At 34.9% G+C, this 18,433-nt stretch overlaps 1 protein-coding gene across 1 annotated transcript in view; it reads left to right on the top strand.

Annotated features, from left to right (window-relative positions):
* EYS (eyes shut homolog) overlaps window positions 1-18,433 on the top strand; it is a 1,011,092-nt gene that overhangs the window by 737,075 nt on the left and 255,584 nt on the right. The window lies entirely within an intron of this gene.

Raw genomic sequence — 18,433 nt, 5'->3', positions numbered from 1 at the left:
TGTATTGACAGAAATAAAAGGCTATACAGAGACAATGGTGTAGATTAGGATTCTATTCTGGCATATAAAAGGTTTGAACATGGAAAAGTGGAAAACAAAAGAAAGTAGAGGTGAATTGCATTTGTAGATCATGAAGTCTTTCAGAACAGAGTATGATTTTATTCATAAGACATATGTCCTACATCCCTGGATAATTTTGAATAAGCCTTTTTACATATGGCTTTATTTTTTTCCATAAAATTTACAGAATAGTTTAATTAATGTTCATGTGCTTGTTTAAACAGTAAGTTAGAAAGCTAGTGGCAACTGACTAGATCATCAATTAAAGATACATGAGATCTGGACTATGCCTCTGTGAAGAACAGAAATTCATGGAGATGAAAGCAAGTGAGGAAGCTACTTCATGCCTTTAATTCAGGTATTAGGAAAAAAAATCTTGACTTCAAGGACTATTCATGTATTAGAAATTAAATAATCATTGGAAAAAATCATAAACTACCTCAGGTGTCTCCTCTGGTTACTAGATTAGGAAATTGTTCTCCATTTTGCACAGGCATTAGAGTTTTGGTGTCCCAAATCATAGGCAAGATCTAGTTCTGTTTTTTATACTAGATAAAAGAGGGATAACTTTAAAATCAGGGCTGTTCTTAGCTTTTGTGTTTTCTTTCATTCTCCAAAATAATACTTTCTCTGAGATAGGTGTCTACATGCTTGGGCTTTTTGACACCATTCTTTTTTTCAGTTTTTCCTATTGAGTATTTTATATAACCATTCATTTAAGAACCAAGAGCCTTCAAGAACCAAGAGATGAATGAGATCTGCTTTGTCCGGTCTGTGTATATAACATATAGAGGGATATAGATAGGAAGGAGAAGGCTTGTAAGCAAATTTGGCTTTGTTCCTTTTTAAAATTGTTTAATTTAGAATGCTATATTATGTATTATATTATAATCTATAGAATTATATGGCAAGATTTATTGCATTTAGTATTTATTCTGATACTTCCCTTCATAGTTAGTCAATTAGCATAGAAATATGGCGGATACGGTATAATATAGATATTAAAGATTGCTTTATTTGAATCAGAACTCAGTGATTACAGTCTAGGGCTGTTTCTTGCAAATACTTATTGTGTATATATAACTGATTAGATGAGTAAAAAGACATGATAGTTTTTATACACAAATTGTGGAAATAGTCTTATACATAAAAGGATTCTGCAAGGATGTTGGGCCTCCTCAATCCTCTATCCTCGACGACATGTGTTCCTTTTCCCTCCCTGCTTGTTCCAGAATGCTGCAGATGAGCTTAACAGTGTCCAGCCCCATGCAGTCCATGCAGAGCTGGCTTCATCCTGGTCCAAATCACAGCTATTCCTGTCTGTGAAAAGGTGGGAAACAGGATTGAAATTAGTCTGAATTTCCCTTGTTGGCATGGTTGTCCCATAGGAGTGGACTGCAGGGAAGCCTGGCAAGCGTTCTCCTTACTCATTCACTGCCCTGTGACACATGAATTTCTGCCCACACATGGCAGCTTGCATCATCCTTTGCTCTTCACTTTAGATAATAACCCACATGCATCCTGACCGTCATCTATCCTTACATACAAATTCTTCCCAGAAAGTGTCTAGGAAGCCCAGCTGCCATTCTGTTTTTGCAAGACAGGCTTCTTGGGAAGAGACTTTTTTTTTGAGAAGAAAGGAGAAAGTCCTTGAAGAAAGTTGTGTAAATAGGGCAATAATGGATTATGTATCTTGCAAATATGAGTTGTTGCTGAATGCTAGAAAGCCTGGTGTACTTAGGTTGTGTTTGCAGAATTCATATGGTTCTGTTGATGCAATATTGCTACAGTTGGAGCTGCCTGGCAGTAACAGAGTACTCTACAATGTGGCAGAAAAAGCAATCCAATTTCTTCCTGTAAAAACATCCCTGTATTTATCATCCAGTGGCACTAAGTATTTCTGTTCTTGCTGTTGTAATTTTTCTTTAATTGACCTTCTACCTATCATCACCTGTTTTTAGATTTTTAATCCTTTTGAATGCCCCTGCTTTTGCATATTTAGCCATACTCTAGTGGCATTCAGTTACCCTGCCGGAGTTTTTACTTCTTGGGGCCCCAGCAGCATGGATTACTTCATTATTGTGGTGTAGAAGGTCAGCCAAAGGGAGACACGCAGAAACCTCTTGAAGTATATGGGCTTGTGAGTAAATTTTAAGGTTATGAATTTTTAATGGGTTTGAAATTTACTCAAATATGTTCTGCCATTTTTTTTAACTGCGTCTATTTCAATTTTAAAATACCAAAAGGATGAGCTAATATGTGCAAGAAGTATAGAGAGCTTTCAAAAACAAATTTTAGAAACAGTTCATTAACCTTTTCAAAACTATTGGCATCACTACTTCAGGACAAGTCAGTACCTTTCATAGGATATTATATACTCCACATTGCTTATCTCAGAGGTCAATGCAATTTAGGTTACTGTTTAAAATTTTTTGAGAATTAAGAAATGTAAAAAATGAAGCCATAAGATTAATTTCACTAGCATACGTATCTGACTATCTGCTGTCTAAAATGCCCTAAATATATAGGGCAAGAATGTTGTTTGTTCCTTTAGCATTCATATTTTGTAATGCAGATATCATACACTGCAAAGAAGGGAGAATTATTTTAACTTGGTAGAACTAAATGGGAGATGGGAGCAACATGGAAATTGCCTTTCATGTAAATTTGGAAGCAGGTACTAAATTCTGCTTAAATTCAGGAGGATGATTGGTAAAGGCAGCACTGGGCAATTGGATAAGATCAAAGACCTTAAAAACTTGCAACAACCCTGATCATTCTGAAAGATGCAGGATTTCTGTGCGTGCTCAGAAGCACTGAGGTTTCAAGCATGAGGCTTTGACTCAGTTAATCTGTAAGGTCATGGCCCAGACCTTCTGCTAATCACATGCATCATTGTATAAGCCTGGAGTTCATAGATATGCTACAACACATGATACCACAGGGAGGAGAGAAGAGCTGGGAGGGATGTATTGCACTGAGGGCTCATCAGAGCTTCCTGCCATAAGATGTAACCAAAGTGGAATAGGAAATGGCAGAATAATTGTATGAGCATGAAAATGAATTTAAACTTGACTCTCTGAGAGCAGATTTGCAGCCATAAACGTCCTCTGAGCTATGCAGCTTTTCCTTTCAGGAAAGGTTATAATAGAATCGTATCGATTAGTAAAGGTCAGCCTCCAACTGGTAGTTTTCTAGAATTATGCTAGACTATATACTTATCCAAATCTTGTCAAAGTTTATGTTAAGATTGTTTAAACTATTCCTGTCTCAGAGCTATGAATATATAGGCAATTTTGAAAGAGATTATATAATGGCCAACAGTAGTAGAAGAGACAATTGGAAATAACAGATCTCTGATGAGATCTGTTAAGAAATGAAATCGTTCTTATTTTTTCCTTCTTCTGAAGCAAGTAAGATACTTGCAATGTGTTAATGCAATATAAAGCTTCTGTAAGTGTTTCAGAAAATGTTACTGGAACAGATTTGCAGGAAAAATGACTATCACTTTCAGGTAGAGTACAGATGACAGATATAAATGAAGCTTTGAGTCCCAGTATTAAAATCTGGTGTTTACTGCAGCTCACTTCTGTTTTAGTGTTCTGGGAGCTAGGACTGCTTTATATTCCTGTAAGAGTTTACTGCATATAGTAAATTCAAAGGTTCCAAACACACACACATATATAAAATATATACACATACATATGCATATACATATATGTATCCAAGCCATGATTTGTTTTTTTTTTTAAATATTCCTTACTGGGAAACACAAAAACACTGTTTGCTGTTTACCTAAGAGGAGTCTTACTGATGAATGCAAATGTGCAAGGCTGATTTGCACTCACAGGCAGGAGCTAATAAGCTGAGTTCTTCATTACTGCCCATTGGACAGATTTTCAGTTGATTTTTTAAAATATTTTATTCTGCTGTTAATTTATCTTAAGATGTTTTTTCCAGGCTGAAACTGAGCTTCATTTCAGCAAAGACTCTGATTGCTATTTGCATTTAGGAAAGAGGCTCTTGAATGTGCATTACCCAAGTTCCATTCCATCAAGAGGACTGATGGGCTTCCTAATGCATGGCAATTTTCTCAGGAGCTATGCAATACATTTTGGAGATCTCTACATGTTTTCTGTAAGCCCTCAGTTCCACTTTCCCCTCACTTATCCACTTTCCAACAAGCTCTAAATTCCCTTCCTGATGTGTGAGTACTCCCCTTTCCATTCTGTAATTTTTGGTGATATTTTTACAAACATCCCAACAGACCCCTAACAGCATTGTGAAGTTCAGTCTCCTGTGCAATTTCTCAGCATGTCTCTTCCTCTATGGAACTTCCTGTTTTTAAGAATATTATAAAACATCACAGCTCAGAGCATCTGACACCAGGCGTCTGAGGTGTTTGATTTCTGCCTTTGGAATGAACTGCATGCTTTGGAAAGTGGAAAGTTGGGCCTGTTGAAAGTTATTTTTCAGCTAGTTGTGAAAGTCAAACAGTTACCATTCTACACCTGGTAAAGGAAAAGTGCTTGTTGTGGTGCATACTGTATGTTGGAGTTCATGGCAAGAGTCCAAGACTCAGGTAAGGTTAAAGAGTTTCTTCATATGAATCCACCTGAGCTGAAAAACTTAAATTCAATCAAATGTACAAGCTGGCTTACACTTGAAGGGGAAATCACAGAGTTCCAAACTTAAGCTCTTCTGTCTACTCATATCTTAGCTTATGAATAAATGCATGATCCTATGAGAAGCATTGAGCTTCTGTTATATGTGAAAGAGATTATTCTGACTCTAAGTTATATTCTCACATCTCAGCACAGATAGTTATGTTCATATTTTTTCATTAACAGTTTGAAGTTACGTGCTTAATTCTGAAACAGAAAAAAAAAAAAAAGAATATATAGTGCTCCTCAACACTGTAAAAGAAAATGATTAAATGAACAGTACTGACACTACTTAGTTTTATTTATTTATTTTATTTATTTAAATATAAATAAATTTAATTATAATATTTATTTAAATATAAATATTTATTTATTTATTTCTGTGTGTTCTGTGATTAACATAGAGATTGGACTAAATGTTTCTGAAGTACAGAACTCAAGATAAAGCTTCAGAAATATCATTCATTTGTATTCACCACATATATGATGCTTGATATTATGTTAATAACAATTCTGTGCAATTTTAACATAGAGAGTGATAACAAGCATTTCTTCTTCTTTATGCATTTATTTTGTTACTTTTTTCTCTCTCATCTACTGCTTTTGCTGGCTGATAACCTTTTCTGTGTGTTTCTAATTGCCTCTTCCTCCTTTTCTAGAGCCTGAGTTGCTTTTATATACTTTCATCCTCTTTGCTTGATTTGCCCTTCTTGATTTCCATCATCGTTTATGACATTTGTTTGCAATGTTTTCTTTTCCTTCATGAGTTTTGCTGTCCTGTGCAATTTCCTTTGTTCTGTGTGTGTACATGAATTCTGGGTATTCTTCTGTTACCTTTTCTTCCTCTTTTGGCATTCCTGTTCAGATGATGACTTTTCAGTGATACAGACTTGAATGTTGAAAAAGAAAAAAAAAGAGAGAAGTGGCAGATCTAATCTTTCTTACTGTTATAAATCCTCAAAATCACTGTAAATTGTTGTATAAGCCTTTAGCTCAATCTTTTGAAGTATTCTGTGGAAATTGTTTGTGATGGATATTAGACAAATCCATGTGTCAAATATATGCAGGTGAGATAATGTGTGTTTGTAAATACTACATTTCTCTCCCTATTTCTGGAAAAGGTTGCCTCTCATCAGCATACCACAAAACTAACAACAATCTTTCTTGGGGCATCTCTCTACTTCTAAAAGATTAATAATAATTTTTGGTGATGTTTATCTTGACCTTACTTACCCTTCTGTAACTATAGGCATGTGCATTATACCAACAGAGGACTGTTTCTTAATTCTGTCAACAGAATTCAGTGGCAGTCACTGTCTGTTAGTGTGTCTGTAATGAACAATTGTAACGAGACCTTGACTTCTGCTAGAATTGCCAGGTGCCTGCACGGAAGCTAAGACAAGACTTAAAGGATACCATGCATTTTTTTTTTCTGTTTTTGTCAAGGACCCATTTGCAAGTATATATGTCAAAGTATGCATGCCAATGCATACATCTGAGGCAGTGTGTTACTGCAAATAAATAATATCTCAATTAAATATTTTGGAAAACACTCTGACACAGTTGCACAGAAAGGAAATTTTGTTATGAATAAGACATATTTTTTTTAATGAAATTGTCTTTCTACTACTGTTCATGTGTACTTCATTATCTTATAATGTATTTGTTTCATGTGCTAAAGAAAAGGTTCCAGTGCTAGAGAAATGCTATTTTGCACTCATGTCACAGCTTTGTATCTATTTTAGTGCAGTAATATAATATTGAATATCTCCAGTTACTGGTGATTCTTACTCGATATGATTACTAAATTTATAAATGGAATTTATAAAGCTTCTTTCACCCCAAGTACCTAACCTTTGCATATAAATTGATCCCTTTATACATCAGTAAAATAAAGTGCTAAGCTTTAACCAGAACACTCAGAGTATAGAACTGAATTTGTTACATAAATACTTTAGGAAGGAGAAATAAGTGTTAAAGACTTCTATTACAACAAAGTATCTATATCTGCTTTGGCCTTTTTACATTGAGTGGTAGATTCAAAGCCCCTCAGACAACTGTGATTAGTGTATAAAGTCACTGTATCTACCCACAGCACATTCTTAAACCATGGAAATGAGAGAGATTGCCCATCACGTTCAGTAGATCATCACAAGTCCTTACATAGGAGATGAGAGAGTCAAGGATGTGATAGAGCTCAGTGGACCAGTATGGGGTGGTTCAGAAATTCTTGGAGGCATTACAGTCTAAAGGACAACACGGTGAATTCTCTGTACTTGGAGCTTCTTCAGTGTCAAGGGTGATCGAAATCAGAAGGCTGCCAATATAGTTTAAAAGCCTTTGTGCAGTCTTTCAGCCTTTCTTACCTGTGGATTATATGGTAATCTGACGGGTGGAGAGGTCTAGGATTTCAACTGTGTATTTTTAGATCCAGCAAATGAGGAGGACCCCTATTTTGCTTTACATCAAAGATCATAGTTCCAGGAACTCTACAGATTACCACAACATTTTGGGTTGCTCTAGGTTAATGACAGTGCTCGTTACCTTCTGCCAAATTGCTTTGAGTATTTATACTTCCCTATAAATTCCGTCATCCAAACAAGAACTATGCTTGAACATGATAGGCTTTTGAAATGTAAAACCATGAAAAAAATTGTATCAAGAAAATACATTTTTAAGATTTATGAGGAAGTCTCATTTTCTCATTAATGAATGTAACTTTTTCATTTCCAATTTCAGCATAGCTTCCCCTAAAAACAAAATAATATTACAAATATGAAAATAGAAGGGGTTTGCTAGAATTAAAAAAAAAAGGATTGGATTGAGAACATCCCAACTTTCACACAAAACTGGAGCAGATTCACAAAATAAAAACTAAATTTAAAGCCATTTTTCAAAGTTCTTAAAACTTCACTACATATATTCCTCACAGCATTAATAATATCATGTGTCATAGCCATTGCAATACTCTTTGGAAACTTTACTTCAATGCTTAAGAAAAATTATCGTAGTGACATAAGACATCAAGTGGTATGGTTCAGTAGCTTCCTGAAATAATCACTTGGGCTTCTAGCCAGACAGGTATGTGAATAATAAAACCCTCTCTTAAAACAGAAAAGATAATCTCGATTTTGTTTTGCCTGTCTAAAACTTGCAGATGGGTGCATGGATGGTTTGACAGAATTCTGCTTTAAGAATATTTCCCTATATATCTAGTCTTAAATTTATTATGAGTGGTGATTCAGAAAAGCCAAATATATAACAGGAGGAATTGTCTAAAACCAATCAAATTTTAAAAGAAATTATCTTGCATGCTTTCCTTATTGGACTACAGTCACACTTAACTTTAGTGCTAGCATTTGATGTCATTCTAATTACAGAAATATAGAAATAGAGAAAAAAAATGTTTTGTTATATACTTACAAATAAACTTTGGAGCAGGTTTCCATGACTTCCAATTTATGTGCAGAGCGTGCCTTGTAACGGAGATGTAGTTGCTCTTGTTATTATACCAGACTGTATTGTGAAGAGAGGCATATTAGATAGAATAAAGTAAGAATGAGAGTCATATTGAAAGGAATAATTTGCCTACTGGAAGCTTGAATCAGTATAATACTTTACCTTTGACTTTTGTCATCTTTGAGATTCACTTTTGAATTTGGTACAGAAGTAATAAGAAATCATAAGAGTTGCCTTCAACAGCTAACAGCCAGAATGTCAAGAGAAAAGTTTGGAAGTTCAGTTTTATTCTGTCTAGCAGATCTCTGCTGGCATCCATTCTGTGTCCTTCATTGTGTCAGTGAATAAAACACAGGACTTCATGACTGATAAAGTATTTGTGGGTTTGTAAAAATCTCATTTAACAAAGCTAAAAGTGAAAAAAATCATCAACATAATAAAACCTCGTGTGTTTTTATAGAAAATAAAATCCATCACAAATAATAGTCCACTTTTTGAAAAAGATTTTGAACATTTTTTGCAATTAAAAAGATGGTTTGAGCTTCTCTTTGGCAGAGCACTTTTAATAACAACTGTCCATTTCAGATCTAAAAATTATTAAAGAATCCAAGTTTTAAAACCAGGTTTGTTTTAAAAAGTCCCTTATATTATTGATATCCAAAAGATGTCCATTGTAGTGATATGTATTGTGAACATATACATTTCTGTATAAATCAGAATTTGATATATTAGTATGCAATTAACTTCATAAAAGGTATTTGCAATAAAATAAAATTCCTCTAAAATTGCTCAAACATTACAGGCTTAATTATTACAAGAAAAGGAAAGCCTTAAAAAAGGAAATATGCAGTAACTTTTTTGAAATTAATTTTGTACAAAACTGCATATTCTAAGTTCTTCTTTAAACTGGCCAAACCCCAAAGGAAGAACCATGTCCTGAAGAGTTATTTTTAGTTAATGTAGACAAGCAACTCGATGTAAGCTTCTGGAGCAAAATGATAAATGTGATTTCTGTGTGTCTGAACAAGAAAGTAGGAAGACAATTTCATTTCTGTGTACACTATTGATTGTGATATTGGTTGTACTGTATTTCATTGTGTTCTGGTGTGCACTGGAGCAGTACTTAAAAAGTACAAAAGATGAAAAGTATAATTAAAAAATCCTCAAATAAATCAGTGATCTTTTTTTTAAAAAGGTATGCAGAAAGTTACTTTAGGAATTCAGTCTCTTTGTTTTTTTTTTCTAAAATATGACTGAGGTGATTATAGTGTATATGAAGATGGCACATATGTTTAATGAGGAGAAACACTGGACACGGAGGAGGTTTCTTTAGCTCAGCAGAGAGCAGCGTGTTAGAACCAATGGCTGAAAGCTGTAACCAAAACATCTGAATTGGTAATAAACCAAAAAAGCTGTAACGGTAATGATGATTATAATTGGTACAAACTACCAATTGAAGTGGTGGCTTCTTCATGTGTTGCTGTCTTAAAATTAGACTGCGTGTCTTTCTAGAAAGCATTCTCTAGACAGCCATAACTTATTAGGCTTAGTACAGTTGTAACTGCAGAAAATATGAAGATCTGAGATAAAGAGAAGAGATGGAACTCTGATGTAAGCTGCATTAAAAAAAAAGAAAGAAAGGAATTATGTGCATAAAGGAATTAAAGACTAAATAAGTAGTACTGAATGTAAAATAGATGATGCAGGCATGGTTGCATGTCTACCATATGTTGCTGAGTGATAAATTGTCATTCATTTTTATTATCAGGAAATCTCTACATCTTAGATGCCATCGTTCTTAGGTCCTAAAATAGAAAATATTGAATAAACTGATAAAATATATACTTATTTCTTAAAATATATAATTATTTATCACTGTAATACATTCTTACTTAAATGAATCTGTGAATCATAGTATCTGTATTGGCTGATTAATATATAAACAAGTTGTTATCAACAGCCAATAAATGGGCTTCTCGGGGGAGCTGCTAAGCAAAATTTTATTTTCTACAGGGAATGGAGATTGTTTGTTTAAGGCTGTAATATTAAGTAATGCAATACTAGAAAGATATATCATCCTTCAAGGGACCTTGGTTATAAAGTTAAGAAAACAGTCTTATCCCTACAACTACTTGATTGCAGCAGAAAAACAAATATATCTACCAGTAAAAGAAACATTAATTCCCCTCCAAAATTCATATAAATATTTTACAATTACCTAAGTTCTCAAAACTTAAATTGATTATAAATAGTTTATGTGTTTTTTCTGTATCTGTAACCTACAGGACTGTTTAATCATATCCTGTCTGACTCTTGCTCTGCAGTACTGTAGATATACAGTGCATCAGTGCCCCCTGCAGCCTTGAAACACTAGTATAACATTTGAAAAAATATGCTATTGATCTTTGTTGAATAACTATTCGGAAAAAGAACAGCTTTAAATCCTGTTGTATCCTTTCCTTTTTTCTTCTTCCTTGTTTAAAAGTGAAATTACAGCTGTTGGGTAAAGAGAAAATGCTTCAGAAATTTAACCTAAAAATCAAGACAGATCTTGATCAGATATATTTGTGAGAATAAAAAAATCCTTTTTTTTTTCCCCTCCCAAAGAACTGGCATATGAAAAACAGAAACCAGAAGCATAAGCAATTCAGAATATAAGTATAAATTTTAAAGTGAATAGTTACAAAAAGAAAGTCTGGCTCTCAGAAGATCAGATTCTGTAATGTGTAGAATGTTCAGAGTATACAGAAATCACTGCTTTGTCTGTGCAAAACTGCAATAAGTATTCATGTATATTTTTGACAATTCACTTAAAATCACACGTATTATATATAGATGTTTGGGTCTGTGTCCTCTCCTTCAGCTCCTATCCACACCTTTCTCAAGTCATTGCTAAATTTCTAGAAACAATATTAATTATGGGTTTGAAAATTTCTTTTGAAGCTCTGAAGTTTACGGGAAACAGTGGTTGGTCATAGCAATAGTAGAAAACTTAAGTAATTTATCTATGCATGGGGAAAGGGAAAGATTTCAGCTCATAAAACTCTGAGCTGTTAAAATTGCAAGCAGTGAAATGCACATAAATGAATTGAATTTTTTAAAAATACTGTCTCTATGCTGTGCAAGATCTTGTTGAGACATACATGCTCCAGACCAGCTCTCTGAAGCCAAATATCCCCATTTTTCCTCTCTCCACTCACTCTAAAATTGAGGTAGATAGGAGAAGAAGATGCTACACTACTAGTACTCATACAAAGTCCTAGTTGACCTGAAAGTGTGAGTTGGCATTTCTTAACTGTCAAAAACATTCCTTATTTAAATAACAAGATGCAATATGAAATTTCTACATCTGTAAGGAGCAAGGCTGAAGGTGGAATGACATTAGCCAATTGAAAATGCAGTAATTCCTTAGAATTAACTGCCTAACATATTTCACTGATGTTATAAAATTGAGTAAGTAAGTATTATATGAAAATGAAGGGAAGTGATTAGAGCTCTTCTGATTCTTGGCACTATAAACACAAGAGTGACATCAATAACTGGCTGCCAGCATTCACAAATTATAAAATCCATTTCATAAACATGAGGATTTAAGATATTCTTGACTGAATTAAAATATATGAAAGAAATTCACCAGAGTTCAGAACTCTTAAGCAGCAAGATGGTTCTAGTCACAAGTGAGATTCATTTTATTTACAATAAATAGTTTTTTTTTTTCCTTCAGAATAAATTTATAATATAGACAGAGTAAGGTAAGTTCTCTAATTTGGGAATATGGCCATATAATTAAGACTTTGTCACGTTTTCATGAAATTTGACCAAATATTAATTGAAGGAAATTATTATTTTTGAAGGAATATATATTTTTTACTAAAAAAAAAGTATATTTGTACCTCTTAAGCCCTTTGGAAATGGCAAAGCACAATCTACTTGCTATGGTGGTTTTTATTTTCATCATTTAAATCAAAAGGTTAGATATTTTGAATCTTGAATTCTAAATGAGTTATCTAAATTTTTCACAAGGAAACCAAGAAAGTAAGAAAGAAAAGAAAAAGAAAGTAAGAAGGTAAGCACAACAAAGTAATCTCTTATATCTTTTAATCTCCTGATTGTGTTCAGATGATAGCTTTCATAAAAAGCTTGTTTTGTTGATATGCTGATGAGGATTTGGCTGATATTCTTAAATCTGACCTGCTTTGAGATAATGACCCTGTTAAATCTCCAGTATCGATGCTTTAAATATAGGTGCCCTTCATGACTTAAAGTTACTGAAGAAAGAATGGCAGAAAGATGTAGTGCAATTTGAAAGTAACAATAAGAAGTACTCACTCACTCTGTCATTGAGAATATCCTCCCAGTTTTGCCTCAGGTTTCTCTTTCTCTCTTGCTTTGAAACTTGTTTTGTAGTTGGAAAGATCAATGACTTTTGGCAACTGGTATTGCCTAGTCCCAAATCATAACCAGGTACTTAAACCTCCAATGACTTGGCATTTGGGTTCAGGTAGTGTTTAAGATAACCAAAAGCTGTTAGGATCAATAGATGCAAAATATTAACTTATTTAAATGTTACTCTGGAACAGGTTGACCACTTGATAATTTCAATATAACATACTTTTAGTTTAATATGTTCTCTGCCTCCCTATGATCTTGCCATGTCACAGCTTTTCAGATGATAAGAAGATGGGAGGGTATGATTAATCCATTTTTAGCATTTTTCTGCTAAGTAATCCAGGTCGAGAAAAAGCAGCTCCTTAATTATTCCTAGTCCTAACCAATACTGAATAGTTTAGTACAGCACACTGGCATGTTGTTCTTCTGCTGCATTTGATCTTGACTCCTGTGCAGACAGTTTTGAGTACTGTTCTGCAAGTTGAAAGGAAAGACAGAAATCTGCTGACAAGGTATCTGGAGTTTCCTCTCCTTATTTCTTGTTTGTGAACTGTTATGCTCTTCTTCCAGTTGTTCACACTAATAATAAAACTTCTCAGTTGCAGTCTTGATAATGCTGCCTGTTACTATCTCTCCATGTTTTAAGATTTTGCTAAACCGGAGTCACGTTGTCTTGCTAATGTTAAAGTCATATTGGTGTCTTCATTGCAGACTTATATTGCTTGAAGGTTTAGAAAGATCACTTTAGGTTGTAACAGGGTAAAGTAAGCTCTATCCTTTGCTGTAAAGGTATGCGATTCATAGGGAATGCTTTTAGTAAATGTTTTGAATACGTAAAAATCATTTGGGATGTTTTTCAGTTATATAATCAAAACATGCATGATTTTAAGTGTGACATAGTGAGTAGAAGTAGGAATTTATCCTCACTCACCAGAGTTAATTTGTTCAGTTCCATCTCTAGTCAATGGAGAAAGGTGGTCACCTATCTTACAATGGGATGAACTGGAGATGACTCTCTCTGCGTATAGACCGTCTACAGGGAGAACCAAGGTCATCAGCTCAGGCAGGTTTCCAAACTCTTAGGCAGATAATGTTTGATGAAGTGAATTCTGTCCTAAGAGTTTTATCGGCAGATGAAATTTCTTCAAATATTTAGGAGGGAAAAGGCTATTTTTTGTGGCATTTTGATGCCTTGGAGAATTTGGAATTGAAAAGAGATTGAACATGAGATCATAAGTATTGAACATCTTAATTGTTATTGATTGTTCTTGTTACTGCTGTCGTTGTCATTGTTACACTATTTGTTCACTCTCAAGTAAAGTGAGAGTGCTCACTACAAGAACACATTGTGACCATAATTCACATAGTTTTCCAATTCTTTGAAAGAAAAATATTCCTTACTCCAGCATTTAACAACTTTCCTTTAGGAAAATCCCATTAATAAGAACATAACTTTTTTTAGTGTATCCTTACAGTCACTTCATGCTAATATAAAAAAAAAAAGAAGGAAAAGACATCTACCAGCATTGCCTCTTACACTAGGACACTCTAAAATATGATACTGCTTTAGGGAAAAAAAAATGATTAAATTGTAAACAACAGCAGGCAGCAGATAACTGCACACACACACACACATGAATATCCAAAACTGAACTTTTGAATTCTCGAGCAGAAGCCTCCTACTTGGTAGCTGCAATCAGTATGAGGTGGTTGTAAATTTTGATAATGTTTGGACCAAACAAAAGTAGCACATCCTGAAACCTCCAATTAATAAAGAGACATGAGATAAAAGCACCATTTAGAAGGCTGATCTCACATTGTGCTTCTGCACAAACAATTTTGTTTGGGAAAAATGGGTGTTGGAGTTCTGGAGAAAAAAGTGAGTGCTGAAGTATAAGAGCTCCTGAAAAGAAGATGTGGTCTTGGATAAAAGAAGGGGGCCGGGAAAGAAGGAGGTGAACATCCTAGCTGGAGTAAAGATCCTGGAAGTGGGGGAAGGTCCTGAAGATGAGAAAGATGCACGGAGATGAATAGCAGGGGATGTACAGGGACCGTGGCTGGTAACAGTGAAGACCAGTTACTATGAGCAGCAGCTCAGTGTGAATCAACATGAATTTCCACCTGAGTTTCCCAGGCCAGCAGCAACCTCCTTGTTGGGAAGGAAAGTGGAAACCTAGTGAACATAACGGGGCATGGGGTGGAGTGAGGGCGTGAGGGAGTGTGTGAGATAATCAAGCAGGGTAAAAGCTCTGATCTCATTGGTTCTTAAGTAAACTCCAGTACCCAGATCCACTATGGGCTGTTGTTTACTCTCTCATCTGTGACATGCTTTATTGACTATAAAATCATTTTTTCCTCATAGAAAAAATGTACATAAAGGCCTATTATTTTAGTTCCTTATCTGTTACCTTGTAAAATACTATTTAGGAAATTTTTAGTAGTATATTTTTTTACTCTATCTGTTAATATAATGGGGATTTTTTGACCTGTCATATTTACAACACTCTTCCTTATGCACTCAATGAGAATACAGTAATATTTTAATTAAATGCCAGATTACTGATTTATAAATGATGTTTGTGTTTATGCATGCCAGCCATTCTCCAGTATTAAGATATAATTAGAAATTAAGTCTGGGAGAAAGACTAGATAATACATAAGGGTACTCTGCATTTTTAACCCTTTCTGTACTAATAATTTCTACATGTCTGTCTCATCTTGCTTGCAGGCCAGCTTTCATGGTAATTTCAATAGTGTGTGATACAGAATGCCTTTTTATATTCCCATCTCTCTCCAGTCACACAGTCTTTGAATTGCAAAATGTTTTCTATCCTGCAAGCTTAATTAATATTTATAAAGCAAAGTAGGCCTCCCCTACTTCTGTTATGTAGGCAAGAACTATTTTCAGCACATGGGGAAACATGCAAAAAGAGATTAAGGACTCTGTCTGTGAAAATTATTTAGATGTCTAAACTATTCTTGTGTGAGGCACCTAAAAACAAAGTATGTACTCTCAAAACTGCATTTTATTTGTAATGTAATCAGGGTGCATTGAAGTTCCAGCCTGCCAAAGTGTGTGTTTCCATGCATTTCTGGAAGCACCTTGATTATCTTGAGAGTCCCCCTCACTCCTGTTAAGGTCTGAGAGTGCCTCTACTTGTCCTTCAAAAGCATATCTCACAGAGGGCAAGATCTACTAGGCACGCCCAGAAGAAATTATGAGACTGTACAAGACATATCTAATGGTGGTACATACCTGCTTTCCCTTTTTATTCTTCAGATCAATGGTAAGAGCACTGTTCTGATTTATCAGATACTTGACTTCAATTGTGTCCTCAGCTTGATAGAATTATAAACTTGCCAGTCTGTTCCCAGAAGTGCTGTAAGAGCTCCCCAAACCCAGTCCCTTGGTCTGTTTGGTCTTGCATGGAACAGGCATTCATTGGGTTGAGTGGAGAAAGGAAAAGTGTTTGCATACGGTTCCCCATCCCTTGGGTTAGAATATTCATCTGAGTACAGACAGATTTTTCCACTGTATCAATTGGGGGTTTTTTATATATACCTCTTGAAGCACTTATTTTCTTTCTTGGCAAGGCAGGGCTCTAGCCATCTGGAGAATCTTCACTGTGGTAAAGACCAAAGGTTTGGCTACTACAGTCCTGAGAATTACAGTGCAGAAGTCCTGCCTGAGATGAATTATTACATAGGAAATCAATTTTATATCCAGCATCTAGAAGTGATTCTCCTTTATCCCTCACAGACACATTGTGCCACAATAACATGCCATAGGCAGATCTTCCACTTTGGAGTCTAAATTGTGGATGGCATCACTGAGGTAGAAGAATGTTTATAGCTCTTGAAGCTAGAGAGAAGCTTTGGTAAACATTAGAGACTCCATTCTGGAATTGTGATATGTTAGATAGGTCTCACAGCATCTCTGTTACAGGAACTCAATTTATCCAGTACAGTGCCATGTTAAAAAAAAATAACATTTCTGATCTCCTGAGAGAATTTTCAAGGAGGGAATGAAAGTATTTTTCCTATTCAAAACCACTAGTTTCAAGAAACGAAAGTAGTTGCAGAAATCAACAGAAAAATGCAGTACTCGGGCATTTCAAGTGCTGTTTTTCTAAACAGCAGCTAAGATGAAACTGGGAAGAGGTTTTCTAACTGTGACTATTGACTAAATGTAAAACAGAAAGCTGAAGTTCAGACAGATTTGAGATTTGCTTAAAATTCAGAAAGTTTAAGATTTGCACATTGGTCCACTCAGTGCTCAGTAGTTTTGATTGCTCTCCTTTTTCTGAGTTTAACATTTGGATGATAGAAAGTTAAGAGGGGCTTAAAAGGGAGGATGGGGAATGCTACAAAACAGCAAAACCAAGCCAAAGTAAAGAAGGTCAGTGTGAACAACTGAGAGATTCAATGCTCATTTATTTCTGCAAGCAAGCCAAGAAAAAGAGGACTGGATTTGGTACAGAAATTCAATTCTAGCAAAACCATTATTTGTCTTGTCCTAAACTTAGGGACTAAGAGGGGTGTTTTTTCAAATATAATCTAAGGAAAACTCACTTCAATGTCTTGTTTAGGAAGGCTTTTGCTATTAAACTTTCAACCTAAATAATTGTTGCAGCAAATTTTGTGTCACAGTAACTTATCTGTTGCAAAGTCTGTGGAATCTACAAGCTTTAAAGCAAACAGAACAGGAATATGTCTCTTAGTACATGTATTTCCTTTTCCTCTTTCCCCTTTCACCTGTCTTTCCATATCTGACATTTCTTCCCATATCTGGCACTGCTATACATCCTGGAGTTCATTATTTTTTCTTTGGATTTGTAAACCGAGCTTTCATAAACTTCATTATATCTGTTAACTGCATTCTCACATCCTCGGCTGCATTGTATATCAAATATATTTTTGCATTGCTAAGAGTTTGCACCATCAAATAAGATGCTGTGTGTGCAAAAGCAGTTGCAAATGATGTTATACCAACTGCAAATTTTTAAACGGAAAGCTGCAACTACAGTATCACTGAGTTCTGCTACCAAATGCTGTGCCTAGTGGGAGGGAGAAGCTGGGCTCATAGCCTGGAACATACATTGAGAATTGAATTTTTTAGAGATATGCCCGATCATACGTTGTCTCTATTAGGAAAACAGACACCTGATTCTTCCAAACCAAACAAAGACTGGGATGGGTGAGGAAATAAGATTCAGATATAAACTGTTGAACAAAAATAATCCCTCTCTGGTAATCTCTTAAATTGTTTTCTCAATTACTGTGTTGAGCGATTTAAGTGGTTTCTCCAGTAGGGTAAGTGTGCAGATATACTGTTCTGTGGATTCATTGAAATCAGTGAAATGCCATCTAAAGTATTCTTCTTGACATGGTTGTGAACAGTGAAATAAACAGTCTGTAAAAGGCTTTGTTCATTCTTGCCAAATTACACACAAGGTACTAGTTTTTTATTCCTGTTTAAACTGACATTTCCATGAAGTGCAGTTGTTTTCAGTTTCATAAGGCTTTGAAATTATATTCCAACAGGCATTCTAATGCCCTTGAAAAATCTTTCTTTTGGCTCCAAAATCTAAAACATTTGCTTAAAATAATAGTCTGTCATAGCCCAAGAAAAATGGCATGTACACACTTCTCCACCAAGGAAAATTGCAAATAAAAGCAGTTGCTTCCCTGCACAAATTACTTTATTGACAAGCTAAAAATACAAACCTCCTTATCACACTCATATCAGATAAGGCTAAATCCATTACTTCAGTAATAAAATGTTAAGTGCACAAGTACCAGAAGATATAGGCAGTGAAGATGTTATCATATCATTGGGAGTCCCATGCCATTGCATGTTT

This window comes from Aptenodytes patagonicus, chromosome 3 (genome assembly GCF_965638725.1).
Source record: "Aptenodytes patagonicus chromosome 3, bAptPat1.pri.cur, whole genome shotgun sequence".
Taxonomy (NCBI): domain Eukaryota; kingdom Metazoa; phylum Chordata; class Aves; order Sphenisciformes; family Spheniscidae; genus Aptenodytes; species Aptenodytes patagonicus.
The sequence above is the reverse complement of the archived record's forward strand: the minus strand, read 5'-3'. Positions and strand labels throughout refer to the sequence as shown.